The sequence below is a fragment of the Lagenorhynchus albirostris genome, chromosome 9 (genome assembly GCF_949774975.1).
Source record: "Lagenorhynchus albirostris chromosome 9, mLagAlb1.1, whole genome shotgun sequence".
In the NCBI taxonomy this organism is placed as follows: domain Eukaryota; kingdom Metazoa; phylum Chordata; class Mammalia; order Artiodactyla; family Delphinidae; genus Lagenorhynchus; species Lagenorhynchus albirostris.
The window spans coordinates 26,542,186-26,556,654 of record NC_083103.1 but is presented as its reverse complement, the minus strand read 5'-3'; the positions used below and the strand labels follow the sequence as shown (position 1 = coordinate 26,556,654).

General features: G+C 35.0%; 1 protein-coding gene across 7 annotated transcripts in view; it reads right to left on the bottom strand.

Annotated features, from left to right (window-relative positions):
* Positions 1-14,469, bottom strand: part of IMMP1L (inner mitochondrial membrane peptidase subunit 1) — a 74,374-nt gene that overhangs the window by 58,505 nt on the left and 1,400 nt on the right. For 2 of the 7 annotated variants that reach the window (XM_060159477.1, XM_060159474.1), the window contains exon 2: positions 5,037-5,081. The exons of 3 other annotated variants lie outside the window; for them this stretch is intronic. The gene's annotated coding sequence lies outside the window, so the exon portion shown is untranslated. Of the gene's footprint in view, positions 1-3,049; positions 3,133-5,036; positions 5,082-14,469 lie in introns of all 7 variants that reach the window. 2 more of the 7 variants (XM_060159475.1, XM_060159476.1) reach the window with 1 other exon arrangement.

Below are 14,469 nucleotides of genomic sequence, written 5' to 3'. Positions count from 1 at the left end.
AGGATCCTCCTCTAGAGCTGTTGGAACAAACATACTTCTGTTGACACCATAATTTTGGACTTCTGGCCCTGGAAACTGTAACGAAGTAAACTTCTGTTGCTTTAAGCCACCAAGTTTGTGGTAATTCGTTATGGAATTCCCAGGAAATTAAAAAGATTTTGGTACCAGGAAGTGGGGTGTTGCTGTAACAGATAACAAAAAATTTAAGAAAAATAATAATGACTGAAGAGACTATTGGTAGATTGCCTTGAAGAGCCATCTGATATTGGATTGACCAAAAAGTTCATTCAGGCTTTTCCATAAAATGGTACATAAAAACCCGGACAAACTTTTTGGCCAACCCAATAGAAATAAGAGACGTTAAGGAGATTCTGGTGAATGCTCAGAAGGAAGTGAACAGGATGGCTGAGAACACTTGTATCATCTTAGAGAATACACTTATTTGTCAGGAACAGAATGTTACAGAAATATGAACATTAACTGGACTTTTGGTGAAGTCTCAAGAAGGGAATGAGAGATGTTATTGAACACTAGAGGGAAGGCAGTCTTTGTTACAATGTAGCAAAACTGACATGTGTTCTAATGTTGGGTGAAAAGTAGAAATTGTAAGTGATGAGCCTGAATGTTTAGTTGACATTTCCAAGCAAAATGTTGAAGGCATTTACTGGTTTCTCCTTGCTAATTATGGTAAAATGTGAGAGAAAGGAGATAAATTGAGGAATGAAAAAGGATAAAAGGAGATAAACTGAGGAAGTTAAGCAAAAAGAAATCAGTACTTGATGATTTGGAAAATTCTCAGCATATCTAGATTGCAAAAGATGCTAACATCACAAATCATTAGGAAAATGCAAATCAAAACCACAATGAGATACCACTTCAAACTCATTAGAACAGCTATTATCCAATAAAGAAAGAAAGAACAAAAGTTGCTGAGGATTTGGAGAAAATGGAACCTCTCTGTACTGCTGGTGGGAATGCAAAATGGTTAAGCCACTGTGGAAAACACTTTGGTAGATCCTTACAAAGTTAAACATATGCTGCAGCAATTCTACTCTTGGTTATACCTAAAGGAATTCTAACAGATACTTGTACTCTGATGTTCATTACACCAGTATACACAATAGGCAAAAGATGGAAACAGAACAAGTGTCTATCAACAGATGTATGGATAAACAAAATGTGCTATATACGTACAATGGAATACTATTCAGCCATAAAAAGGAATGAAGTTCTGACACATGATACAAGATGGATGAACTTTGCAAAACACTATACTAAGTGAAAAACACTATGCAAATGCTACCAAAGAACAAATATTATACAATTTCACTTATGTGAGGTACCTAGATAGGCAAATTCATAGAGACAGGAAGTAGAATAGAGGTACCAGAGGCTGCGGTGATGGAGTGGGAAGGTTATTGCTCAATGGGTAAGGCATTTCCCTTTGGGATGATGAAAAAGCTCTGGAAAAATATAGTGGCAATGTTTACACATCATAAATATACCTAATGCCATTGAACTGTACACTTAAAAATGATTACAATAATAAATCTTACGTATATTTTTATCACAAAAAGATTTTTCCTATGGAAAAAGGACCCAAGACCTTGAGCCAGATGCAAAGGCTGACATAACTACTTCAACTAGAGAATCAAGACTGAGCTACTGATAAGCTCTAAAATGAACATATTCCAATGCTCAATGAGAGAAAATGATCATCATATATGATAGTAATTCATTAATTCCATGTGAGTTCATTTAGGAAAAGTTAATAGAAAAAGGAAACATGAGCTGCTTTTTAAATTTTTTTAAAATAAACTTAGAATACCAAACAGACTACAAAATTAATTTCAAATCTTTCACTCTGGAGAATGGTAAAATTATAGTACAAAATGGTCTTTAATTTTTTTTTTAACTTTGCATTTTAGGGAATGAAAAAATATAAAAGGTAAAAACATGGCCTTAAAATTCTAAAGATTTTTAAAAGCAAATATATTTAAATGATTAAAAATCTTGTTTCAGTGCTGGACAACTCTGATAAAAAGTTCTTTAATATGAGTTGAAACTGAAATTTCTATGCTTTGGAGAAACAAAGGGGTCTAATTTCTCTTTCACAAGATTAAGACAGGTCTTCTGAAACTCAAAATCATTCACCTCTGTGTTAAGTATGTCTCACTTACTACTTGTTGTTTCATATCACAATCTCGAACCATCCTGGTTACTATGAATTTACTCATTTTATCAAGACAAATATGCCTCATTCCTTACTCAAATATCCATAAACTGGCTAAATAAAAGGCTACCTTTAGGATACTAATGCTGAGTTTGGGTCCAGGTACAAATTGTAAATAAGCTTGAATTTTGTCATCAGACAGCTCATCACGGTTGTGAATCCTAGCTCTATCATTTACCAGCTATGTGAGAATGATGGTTAATTCTATGTATCAACTTGACTGGGCCATGCAGTGTCAAGATATTTGATCAAACATTATTCTGGGTGTTACTGTGAGGGTGTATTTGGATGAGATTAACATTTGGATCCTCAGATTAAGTAAAGCAGATTGCCCTCCCTATCTGGATGAGGTGCGTGGACCTCATCCAATCCATTGAAGGCCTGGGTAGAATGAAAGGTTGACCCTTAGGTCACTAAAAGGGAGTGAAAAGCATCAACATACTAGAGGTTATGAAAACTTTCTAAAAGGTAGAAATAACAGTGATAGGTAGAACAGGGCAGAGAGAGCAACAGCCTAGCACAGGGTTTGGCAAACCATGGTTCACAGGGCAAACCTTCCAGGTTACCATCTGCTTTTGTATACCTTGCAAATTAAGACTGGTCTTTATACTTTTAAATGGCTCAAAGAAAAGAAAAGAAGAATATTTTGTGACATGTAAAAATTATATGAAATTCAAATTTCAGTGTTCATAAATAAAGCATTATCAAAACACAGCTGTGCTCATTTTTTAATATACTGTCTACAACTACATTCCAATGGTAGCGTTGAAAAGTTATGAAAGAGGACATGTGGCCTGAAAAACCTAAAATACTTACTATTTAGTCTCCAAAAAAGTATGCTGACCCTTGTCCAACTACACACACAGGAGAATGTTTCAGGGAAGATGTAAATTTTCTTCCTGTAGAAAGGGGTTGTGGGCTGAACCAACAGTTATGGAGGATAAAAAAAGGTTTAACCTGCCTGAGAGGATTCTGGGCTCCAAAGTATAGTGGTTGAAACCTAGGATAGGATCCTCCTTATCAGGCTATTAGAGACGGACCTGGGCTGTCTGCTTGCTCTCTGCTTATCCACTCTGAGCAAAACACACCAATAAATTAGTCCTACCTATACCCAAAGCAATCTATAGATTTAATGCAATCCCTATCAAAACACCCATGATATTTTTTACAAAACTGGGACAAATAATCGTAAAATTTATATGGACACACAAAAGACCCCAAATACCCAAAACAACCTTAACAAGAACGAAGATGAAGGTATCACACTCCCTGACTTCAGACTACTACAAAACTACGGTAATCAGAACAGTATGGTACTGGCACAAAAACAGAAATATAGATAAATGGAACATAACAGAGAGCCCAGAAACAAACCCACGCATTTATGGTCAATTAATCTATGACAAAGGAGGCAAGAATATACAAAGAAGAAAAAACAGTCTCTACAATAAGTGATGCTGGTAAAACAGGACAGCTACATGTAAAAGAATGAAATAATATTTTCTCATACCATAAACAAAAATAAACTCAAAATAGATTAAAGACCTAAATCTAAGACCAGAAACCATAAAACTCTTAGAAGAAAACATGCAGAACACTCTTTGACATAAATTGTAGCAATATTTTTTGGATCTGTCTCCTAAAGCAAAGGAAACAAAAGCAAAAATAAACAAATTGGACCTAATTAAAGTTAAAAGCTTCTACAGAGCAAAGGAAACCACTGACAAAACAAAAAGAGAACCTACTAAATTGGAGAAAATATTTGCAAATGATATGACTGATGAGGGGTTAATATCCAAACTATATAAACAGCTCATACAACTCAATATCAAAAACAAACAAGCAAACAAACAAACAAAAACACCCTAAACAACCCAATTTAAAACTGGGCAGAAGACCTGAATAGACATTTTTCAAAAGAAGACATACAGATGGCCAACAGGCACATGAAAAGATGTACATCGGTAATCATCAGAAAAATGTCACTCAAAACTCCGATGAGATATTACCTCACGACTGTCAGAATGGCTATCATCAAAAAGACCACAACTAACAAATGTTGGTGAGGAGTCTGAGAATCGGGAACCCTCATATGCTGGTAGTGAGAATGTAAATTGTAGAGCCACTATGGAAAACAGCATGGAGAGTCCTCCAAAAAATTAAAAATAGAACTACATGATCCAACAATTCCACTTCTGGATATATATCCAAAGAAAACAAAAACACACAATTTGAAAAGATATATGCACCCCAGTGTTCACAGCAGCATTATTTACAATAGCTAAGATATGAAAGCAATCTAAGTGTCCATCAACAGATGAATGGATAAAGATGTGGTATACATATACAATGGAATATTAGTCATAAAAAAAAGAAATTCTGCCATTTGCAACAACATGGATGGACCTGGAGTATATTTTGCTTAATGAAATAAGTCAGACAGAGAAAGACAAATACTGTGTGTTATCAATTATATGTGAAATCTAAAAAATAAAATGAATGAATATGACAAAACAGAAACAGACTCATAGATATAGAGAATAAACAAGTGATTATCAGTGGGGAGAGGGGTGGGCGGAGGGGCAAAATAGGGGTAGGGGATTAAGAGATACAAACTACTATGTACAAAGTAGAGAAGCTACAAGGATATATTGCACAGAACAGGCAATATAGCCAATATTTTATAATAACTTTAAATAGAGTACAAACTATAAAAATACTGAATCACTATATTATACACCTGAAATTAATATAATATTGTAAATCGACATACTTTAATAAAAAAATACTAAGTCCTACCTACCCATAAGGAATTCCCATCAGTATTCTTTCCATTTAGGGTAATTTGCTAGAGAAAGAAAAGAAGGGAAAACCCATTCCAGTTATCTATATTATTCAACTGGTCATATATCAACACGAATGAACAACCAAGGATCACCAACATTTAAGGAAACCACAAGAATGAAAAAGAAGGCCCATGATGAAAAACAGAACAAGCAACTCTGGAGAAATCAGAAGTAATTCAGGGAGGAAAATAATTCTATTTAACATCTTCAGAGATATTAGTTAAGATTTTGTATCTATGCGACAACAGGCATATGAAAAAGAGTAGAATTAAAACAACAAAGAGTAGAGTTTAAAGAAATTTAAAATAGAATGCCTGTCCACCACCAACTCCCCCCACATATACAAAAAAATAGAAAAGTTGAAACAAAAGTTGAAGAAATACAGAATAACAACCCAAGGAGGGTAATAATCTCTCTAAAATGTTACAGGAAAAGACCCCCAGGGAATACAGAGCAGGAAAAAGAAAAATAAATAGATACATCTTTCATGTAGAGCAGAGGTTGTCAAACTAGGGCCCATAAGCCAAATCCTGCCCACTCCATTTTAGCAAATAAGGTTTTACTGGAACACAGCCATGCTCATTCGTTTACATGTTGTCTATGGCTGCTTTTTTGCTACAACAACAGAGCTAAGTAGTTGCAACAGGGACCATATGGTCTGCAAAGCCTAAAATATTTTCTATTTGGTCTTTCATAGAAAAATTTTGCTAAATACTGATCTAGAGCTATGCTGTCCAATATAGCAGCAACTAGCCAAAAGTAGTGTTTAAATTTAAATTATTAAAACAAAATTAAAAATTCAGTTCCTCAATCATATCAGCCACATTGTAAGTACCCAATAGCCATATGTGTTTAATGGCTATTATACTGGTCAGTGTAGATATAGAATATTTCCATCAACACAGGAAGTACTACTGGACAGGGCTTACCTGGAAATTATAATAGGCCACTACAGCTATATATTATTTATTTATTTATTTATTTGCTGTATGCGGGCCTCTCACTGTTGTGGCCTCTCCCGTTGCGGAGCACAGGCTCCGGACACGCAGGCCATGGCTCACGGGCCCAGCCGCTCCGCGGCATGTGGGATCTTCCCAGACCAGGGCACGAACCCGTGTCCCCTGCATCAGCAGGTGGACTCTCAACCACTGCGCCACCAGGGAAGCCCTACAGCTATATTTTAATTATTGCCTTTAAAAGTGCTACAATGAAAAACAAAAATACCTAAGAGAAGCAGGAAGAAAGATTAAATTCAGAAAAAGACAAAAATTAGTAACATTAGAAAAGGAAATAATTAATGCCTAAATCTAAGGCATCATTCTATGAAAATAGCATTAAAATAGATTTTTTTTAATCCTGCCAAATTACTGAGAGAAAAATCCAAAGATATAGTATTACAAATGAGAAACTAAATATCATAATGGATATGGACGAGATTATGAAACAATTCAATGTAGAGAATGCAATTAATTAATGCTACCAAATTTGAAAATAATTTAAAAAGTGTTTCCTAAGAAAATATAATTCAAAGAAAGGTAGAACAAGAGCTGTGAACAAAAAAGTTAAAAAAAAAGTTGTGTAATTTAGTTCTGAGTTTACGATGAAAATATTTGCTAGGATTTTTAACTTTCTTCTTATCCTACAAGAAACTTAATATTCTTAAACTAGGAAAAAACAGTCAAAATATTTCCCTCTGCTAACACTACTTATTGGGCCAAGAAATATGTATTTCTTCAGAGGGGATCAGCACTAGTCTAAATGATCTTTCATGCAAAATCAGTAGATGTGATGTAAAAAGCTTCACATGGAATGGTTTTAAATATCTGGCCTTTCCCTGGGCTCCCATAATTATTCATACTGAGGAGGAATTGATACCTCATCAGAAATGTCCAGGATAATTAGAATAATGCATGGGCTTAGATTAGCACTGCAGTTTTATGCCTATGAGACTCCTCTAGTTGACACAGGAAAGGGGCACCAGGCATTAGTCAGCAGTTGTTAAATTCCTTACTTGGGCTCCATGAAAAGAAGAAGAACAGTCCCCGATTGTGAGATATACCTGTGCTGGGCCATTCTACCTCTGGAATTTCTTTTTCCTTTAACACTAAAAATGTTTAGTGTTTTAGTGTTTACCACTAAAAATGTCTTGTTCACCTTTATAGATACATTTACTTGAAAAATCTCCTTGAACCAAAACATGTTTATCTTTTGACACATCTACCCTATTACACTGAATATTCCCAGATGAGTATAAAGTGGATTTTTAAATTTTAACTTAAAACCCCAGTTTTCTGCTTATACTTAAGGATCCACTACAATTGGGATGAATGTAAATTCTCATGTGCCCTGGACAGTCCCAGAGTACACCTGCTTTCCTGGCACCCAATATAATTCATGTATTTCAGCACTCTCAAAAGTGTTCTAAAAATTATCGAGGAAATCTAAACAAAAAGTAAAAAATGTTTTAAAATAAATGATGATGAAAACATAAAACGTTAAAAGTTGTAGGATACAGCTAGAACAGTGCTTAGGGAAAATCACCCTTAACTATAAATAGTATACTAGGAAAGAAGAAAGGTGGAAAATCAATGAATTAAGCTTTTATCACAAGGGAGAAAAACCAAAATTTCAGCAATCAAAACCAAAGAATGTAGGAGGAAGGAAATAATAAGAGCAGTAATCAATAAAATAGAAAGAAAAACATTTTACAACAATAGGGAAAAAATTTAAAAGCCAAAAGTTGGGTTTTAAAACAAGAAAGATTAATAAAAATGAAAAATCCCTAGCAAACCTAAAAAAGAAAAAAAGAAGAAACACAAGTAACCGATATCAGCAATAAAGAAATCATTTACAGTCACTAAAGAATAAGCTCATAACAGACAAACCCTCCCTTAGGTAACAACCACAAACTCAGGACAAAATACAAGAACAATTATGTGAAGGCTCTACAGATTGAACAGAACAAGATTTTGTTGGTGAGTTAAACTTGTAAGAAGGGATTTCCAAAGGTTGAGCATCTTACTTTTACTGATTTAGCTTGAGTGCAGTGCAGTACAGGTGGTTAAAATTCTGAGAGAAAAGAAGTCATCCTTCTGGAGAACCTGAAGAATCACACACTAACCGATGAAATGATAAGTCCAGAAAAATCTACCTAATATGTGTGACTCTATTTATTGTAAAAGTAATGTTCAATATGGCAGGGAAAGAACTGTCTTTTCAATAAATGGTGCTAGGTCAATAGGATATCTATGTAGGAAAAACAAATACACCTTCAGTCCTGCCTCACACCAAAGACAAAAAAAAATGAATTCCACCAGCATGCAGACTCAAATGTTTAAAAGTAAACAGCAGGGCTTTTAGATGAAAATATTGAGATTATCTTTGAACTCTTGGGAGTAGGCAAACCTAACCATAAAGTGCTAGACATAAGGAGAAAAACTAATCCTTCAGAATACATTCTGACTGAAATCAAAAGACGATGAACCGGTTTGCAAGGCAGAAATAGAGACACAGATGTAGAGAACAAACATATGGATACTAAGGGGGGGAAAGCTGGGGTGGGGGGCTGGTGGTGGTGGGATGAATTGGGAGATTGGGATTGACATATATACACTAATATGTATAAGACAGATAACTAATAAGAACCTGCTGTATAAAAAATTAAATTTTATTAAATTGAAAGAAAAGAATATGAAAAGGACAGCCACAGACTGAGAGAATATATTTATAATACATTTATTTGAAACTGAACTCTTATCCAAAATATAAACAGAATTCCTACAAATCCAGATTGAAAGACAAACAATGCAATTTTTAAAAATTGGCGAAGACACAAAAAGACTCTTCACAGAAGAGGTTATCCAAATGGCCAATAAACATAAGAACAGGTGCTCAACTTCATCAGTTCAAATCTAAATGAAAATGTCATACCATAAGCCTCTAAAAATAGCTAAAATGAAAAGAAAGACAATACTAAGTGTTGGTAAGGATGAGAAGCAACCAAAATTCTCAAACATTCCTGGTAAGAGTGTAAATTGGTACAACCATGTTAGAAAAATGTTTGGCCACAAATAGTAAACTAGCCAAACCCCTTTCAACAGTAAAAAGGATAATGATTTGTGACAGTTACACAATACTATATAGCAACACTATACAGTAACAAATACTCCACAACTGTACACATTAATAACAGACATTTCACAAATATAATGGTGAGCAAAAGAAATCCAACACAAGAATAAATGGTGTATGGCCTCATTTATATAAAATACAAAGACAGCTAAAACAATCTGTGATGTTGGAACTCAGGACTGGGATTTCCCTTTATGAGTATACTGACAGGAAGCAAAAAGGGATTGCATGAGGTCCAAGAACTCCCTCTGTGCAGGCATGACCCTGGCATTCACTCATTCAATTATGCTGCCAGAATACTATCAGGCCCCATGATAAGCCTCACCATTTCTGTTATATGCTTTACATGCACAGACACAATAGTAATATGAGCTCTAGGTCTCAGAAAACTTGAAAGGCCAACCAAAGGGGTACGCACTTCTGTCATGGGGCGCTAGTTGCTTATCATGACCATTATGTTTTCTGGTGTAACTTTAATAGGTCACTGCAGTCTTTCAATTGTACCTGCAGACTTCTCAGAATACCCTTGCGGAAATGGTCCCACTATTTGGCCACAAGGGTGATATACACGCTGCTTATGAAACTCTCAGACTGAGATTTTATATAGCTGATTTCTTTGTACTTTGGACACTTTTTTTTTTAGGGACTTTATCATAGAGCAGTTTTAGGGTTACAAAAATTAGGAGGAAGGTACAGAAATTTTGTATACACTTCTGACACCACACATGTATAGCTTCCCCCATTATCAACATCATTCACCAGAATGGTTCATTTTTTACCAAGGAGGAACCTACACTGACCCATGATAATCACACGAAGTCCATAGTTTACCACAGAGTTCTTTTTTGATGCTGTACATTCCGTGGGCTTGCACAGAAGTATAATGACATATATCCACCATTATAATACACAGAATATTTTCACTGCCCTAAAAATCCTGTGCTTTGCCTATTCATCTCTCCCTGCAACCATCTCTGCCAATCACTGATCTTTTTATTGTCTCCATAGTTCTGCATTTTCCAGAATGTCACATAGTTGGAATCAGTATGTAGCTTTTTCAAATTGGCCTCTTTCACTTAGTAATTTGCATTTGAGGTTTCCCCATGTCTTTTAATGGCTTAAGAGCTTGTTTTTAGCACTGAATAATATTCCATTGTCTGGATATACCATACTTTATTTATCCATTCACCTACTGTAAGACATATTAGTTTCTTCCAAGTTTGGGCAATTATAAATAAAGCCTCTATAAACATCCATGTGGAGGTTTTTATATGGATATGTTTTCAACTCCATGGGGTGAATGCCAAGGGGGCACAATTGCTGGATCATATGGTAAGAGTATGCTTAGTTTTGTAGGAAACCTCCAAACTGTCTCTCAAAATGGCAAAAGCATTTCGCATTCCCACCAGCGCTGTATGAGAGTTCCTGTTGCTCCACATCCTCACAAGCATTTGGTGATATTAGTGTTCAGGATTTTGGCCCTTCTAATAGATGTGCAGTGGTATTTCAATGTTGTCTTAATTTGCATTTCCCCTGATGACATATGATGGGAAGTATCTTTTCATATGCTTATTTGCCATCTGTATATCTTTTTGGTTAGGAGTGTCAAGGTCTTTCGCCCATATTTAAATCAGGTTGCTTATTATTGAGTTCTTTGTGTATTTTGGACAACAGTCCTTTATCAGATGTGTCTTTTGCAAACATTTTCTCCCAGTCTGTGGCTTGTCTTCTCATTCTCTTGATACTTTCACAGAGCAGAAGTTTTTAATGAAGTTCAGCCTGTCGACTATTTCTTTCATAGATTATGCCTTTGGTATATCTAAAAAGTCACTGCCATACCCAAAGTAAGCTATGTTTTCTCCTATGTTATCTTTTAGGAGTTTTATAGTTTTGTGTTTTACATTTAGGTATGTGATCGACTTTGAGTTAATTTTTCTGAAGTAAAGTCCGTGTCTAGATTTATTTACTTATTGATTTTTTACATGTGTATGACTAGTTGTTCCAGCACCATTTGTTGAAAAGACTATATTTGCTCCACTGTATTTTCTTTGTTCATTTGTCTAAGATCAGTTGACTATATCCATGTGAGTCTATTTCTGGGTTCTCTATTCTGCTCCACCAATCTCTTTGTCTATTCCTTTGCCAATACTTTATACTAAGTCTTGAAGTCAGGTAGCATCAGTCCTCCAACTTTGTTCTTCAATATGGTGTTTCCTATTCTGTATCTTTTGCCTCTCTATATAAACTTTAGAATCAGCTTGTTAATATCCAAAAAAACAACCTGCTAGGATTTTATTTGGGATTGCATTGAATCTACAGATCAACTTGGGAAGAAATGACATAATGAAAATATTGAGTCTCCTATCCACGAATATGGAATCTCTCTCCATTTATTTAGTTCTTCTTTGATTTGGTTCATCAGAGTCTTGAACTTTTCCTTATATAGATCTTATACACTTTTTGATTCATACCTCATTATTTTATTTTGAGGGATACTTATGTAAATTGTATTGTTTTTAATTTCCAATTCCACTTGTTCATTGTTAGTATATAGGAGCTTATTTTATTGTGATATCAAGGTCAGAAGGCTTTACTGAGGATGTGTAGGTTGAAGTGAGATTTGAAGGATAAATAGAAGTTAACTAGTGGCCTTCTGAATGAAGGGAACAAGGTGAGTACAGGAGAATAAATGAATGATAGAGTGAAGAGAGTAAGGGAATTTATAGAGTGATGTGACTAGAGAGCTAAGTAGAGGAAACCAAATGCATGTCCTTAAAATTTTGTTTTTATACTATATGATCAGACATCTATTTTGAAAGGATTGGGATGGCTCTTGAATGGAGAATGTACTGCAGGAGAACCAAAGATGAGAGCTAAATGCTCTAGAATGGATTAGGGAGTTACTGAGAAGTAAAATCCATAAGTCTTGGTAAGAGACTGGCTATGGAGGAATGAAGCTTAAGAGAGGAATTGAGTATAGTGAGTTGGCTCAGGCAACTAATTCTACAAATGATCCTATCATTTACCTAGATACAAAACACCAAAGGAAGTTCAGTCTGGGGCATTATGAGTTTGAGGTCCCACTAAGACTTTCAGAAAAAAGGTGAATATCTGAATTTATGATTCTCGAGATCAGAGAAGCAATCTGGACTATAAATATGTTAGTCATTGGTGTATAAATAGGAACTAAAGTCCTGGGAATGGAAGAAGGTAAGAATATGGAACAAGAAAAGAGAAAATGGTCTTAAAAACTCCAAGATTTAATGGCAAAAAGGAAAACAAAGAGTCTTATTTTCATTTACATTTTTTAGCCATTGAATTTAGCCTCCTCCTTTCAAATACTGATCCCTTTCCTGTGCTCCAGATTCCATTCCTTCTACCTCATTCAGGTTCTTTTCCTCATTCATTGCCAAGAATGTTTTCCAGTAGCTTCATCTCTCTCTCTCTCTCTCTCTTTCTTTCTCTCTTCCTTCCCCTCTCCTTCTCCCTTCCTCTCCCACATAAGAAAACTGCTCCCTTAAACCTCTGTCATCCCCCTCTACCCCCTTCACAGCAAACCCTTCTAAAATGTAAAATGGTCTACTTTTATGGAATATTCAACTTCACTTCCCATTCAATTCTAAACAGAATTATTTGACTTTTCAGTTTGCTACTCCATCAAACCTGCCCTTAACAAAGCCAAAAATAAATCATTATTACTAAATCAAGTAAACACTTTCCAATTCTTATTTTACTTTCTCCTCCTCTGCTCAGCTTTCAAGTGTTCATGTTCCCCAAAGTTTATTCCTGGTTCTTTTTTTCTTTTCATCCTAAAGTATACATTTCCTTGGTGAGCTTATCCATTCCCTTAAGGTAAACCCCCACCATGGGCTAATTAATTTCTAATTTATATGTTTCATCTAGAGATCCCTCTCTCACATAGCCTACTGTGTATTGGACATCTCCACTTGGATACTTCACAGGTATTTTACTCCAATTAAATACATTCAAAACATAAAAAAACGTGATCTCCCATTCCCTAAAACAACCAACTGTACAACTATAAAGTTCTACTGTTCCTCCTTTATTCTTTATCCTCCACCATCCAGAAAGCTGCTCAATACAGAAACCTGTTACTCATCTTTGATTCCTCCTGTCAACCTTCCTTGGTCATGTCAATTCTACCCATAATAGTAATCTCTTGATTCATTCCATTCTCTTTATCCCAATCACAGTTAGCCAATCCATTCTCTTGCAGGATACTTTTTAGCCAAACATAACGAGCAAATATGATTATTATGTCATTTCTTTACCTGAAATTTTTCAATGATTTCCCATTATCCTTAAGGAAAAAAAAATTCATCTTAAAAAATCAATTAGACTTTTATCTAATTTCTCTAGTCTCCTCTTCTCTTAGCACTATACACAAATTATGAGAACTATTTGTACAGTAGCAATGAGAGCAGATTTACTGAAGGAGGGGAGGGAGCTTCCTTCTCAGGGTAAACTTACCCAGGATTCTCTATCTCAGTTCAAGTTATGTATTCTGTATTTGTCCTCCACAGCATTTAGAGTATACTTTATTATCCTATCCACCCACCTATCTCTCCCAACTGTGAACTCAAAGAGGGTAGAGACTAAGTATTCTTTCTCCTGTAACCTAGTACATAGCACACTCCGTGAGATTTACTATGTGCTCAGTAAATAATTGTTATTAATCATTTAACACCACACCTAAACATATGCCCTTTTAATTCTTTCCTTCCATAAAAACTTCATTTATTCCAATGTTTATATTCTACTCTACATACTGGTAAATTCAAGTATTGGGGATTATTTGCTTTGATAGCAAAGGTTTTGTCTTTGTAAAAAAAATAGGACAGATTAAATTAATTTATTCTATGATAATGTTATACCAAAGATATATCCTACTTTCAGGAATGCCTTGGTGCACACATATGTCATGCTTCCTGGATTACAGTTAAAGCTGAAAAACAATTTTTCACTTCTAGTAATAAGGTTTAGAAAACTAAAGGCTGAAGTAAAGAGTAGAAAACAGGGGGATACATAGTAAAGAAATCTATAAAAATTCAATATTTGTAGTACTTCAAAGTTTTCAGAGCAGCAAAACTATCTGAGAAGTTCCTATTTGATATTAGGTTGCTTTGTCACTTTCTGTTTTGGTCTTCTTAGTATAATTATTTACTACAGGACAAAATTAACATATGTTGTTCAATGTGTTCATTTTAACTGCTATGCTGTTTTCTATGTGTTAATCTT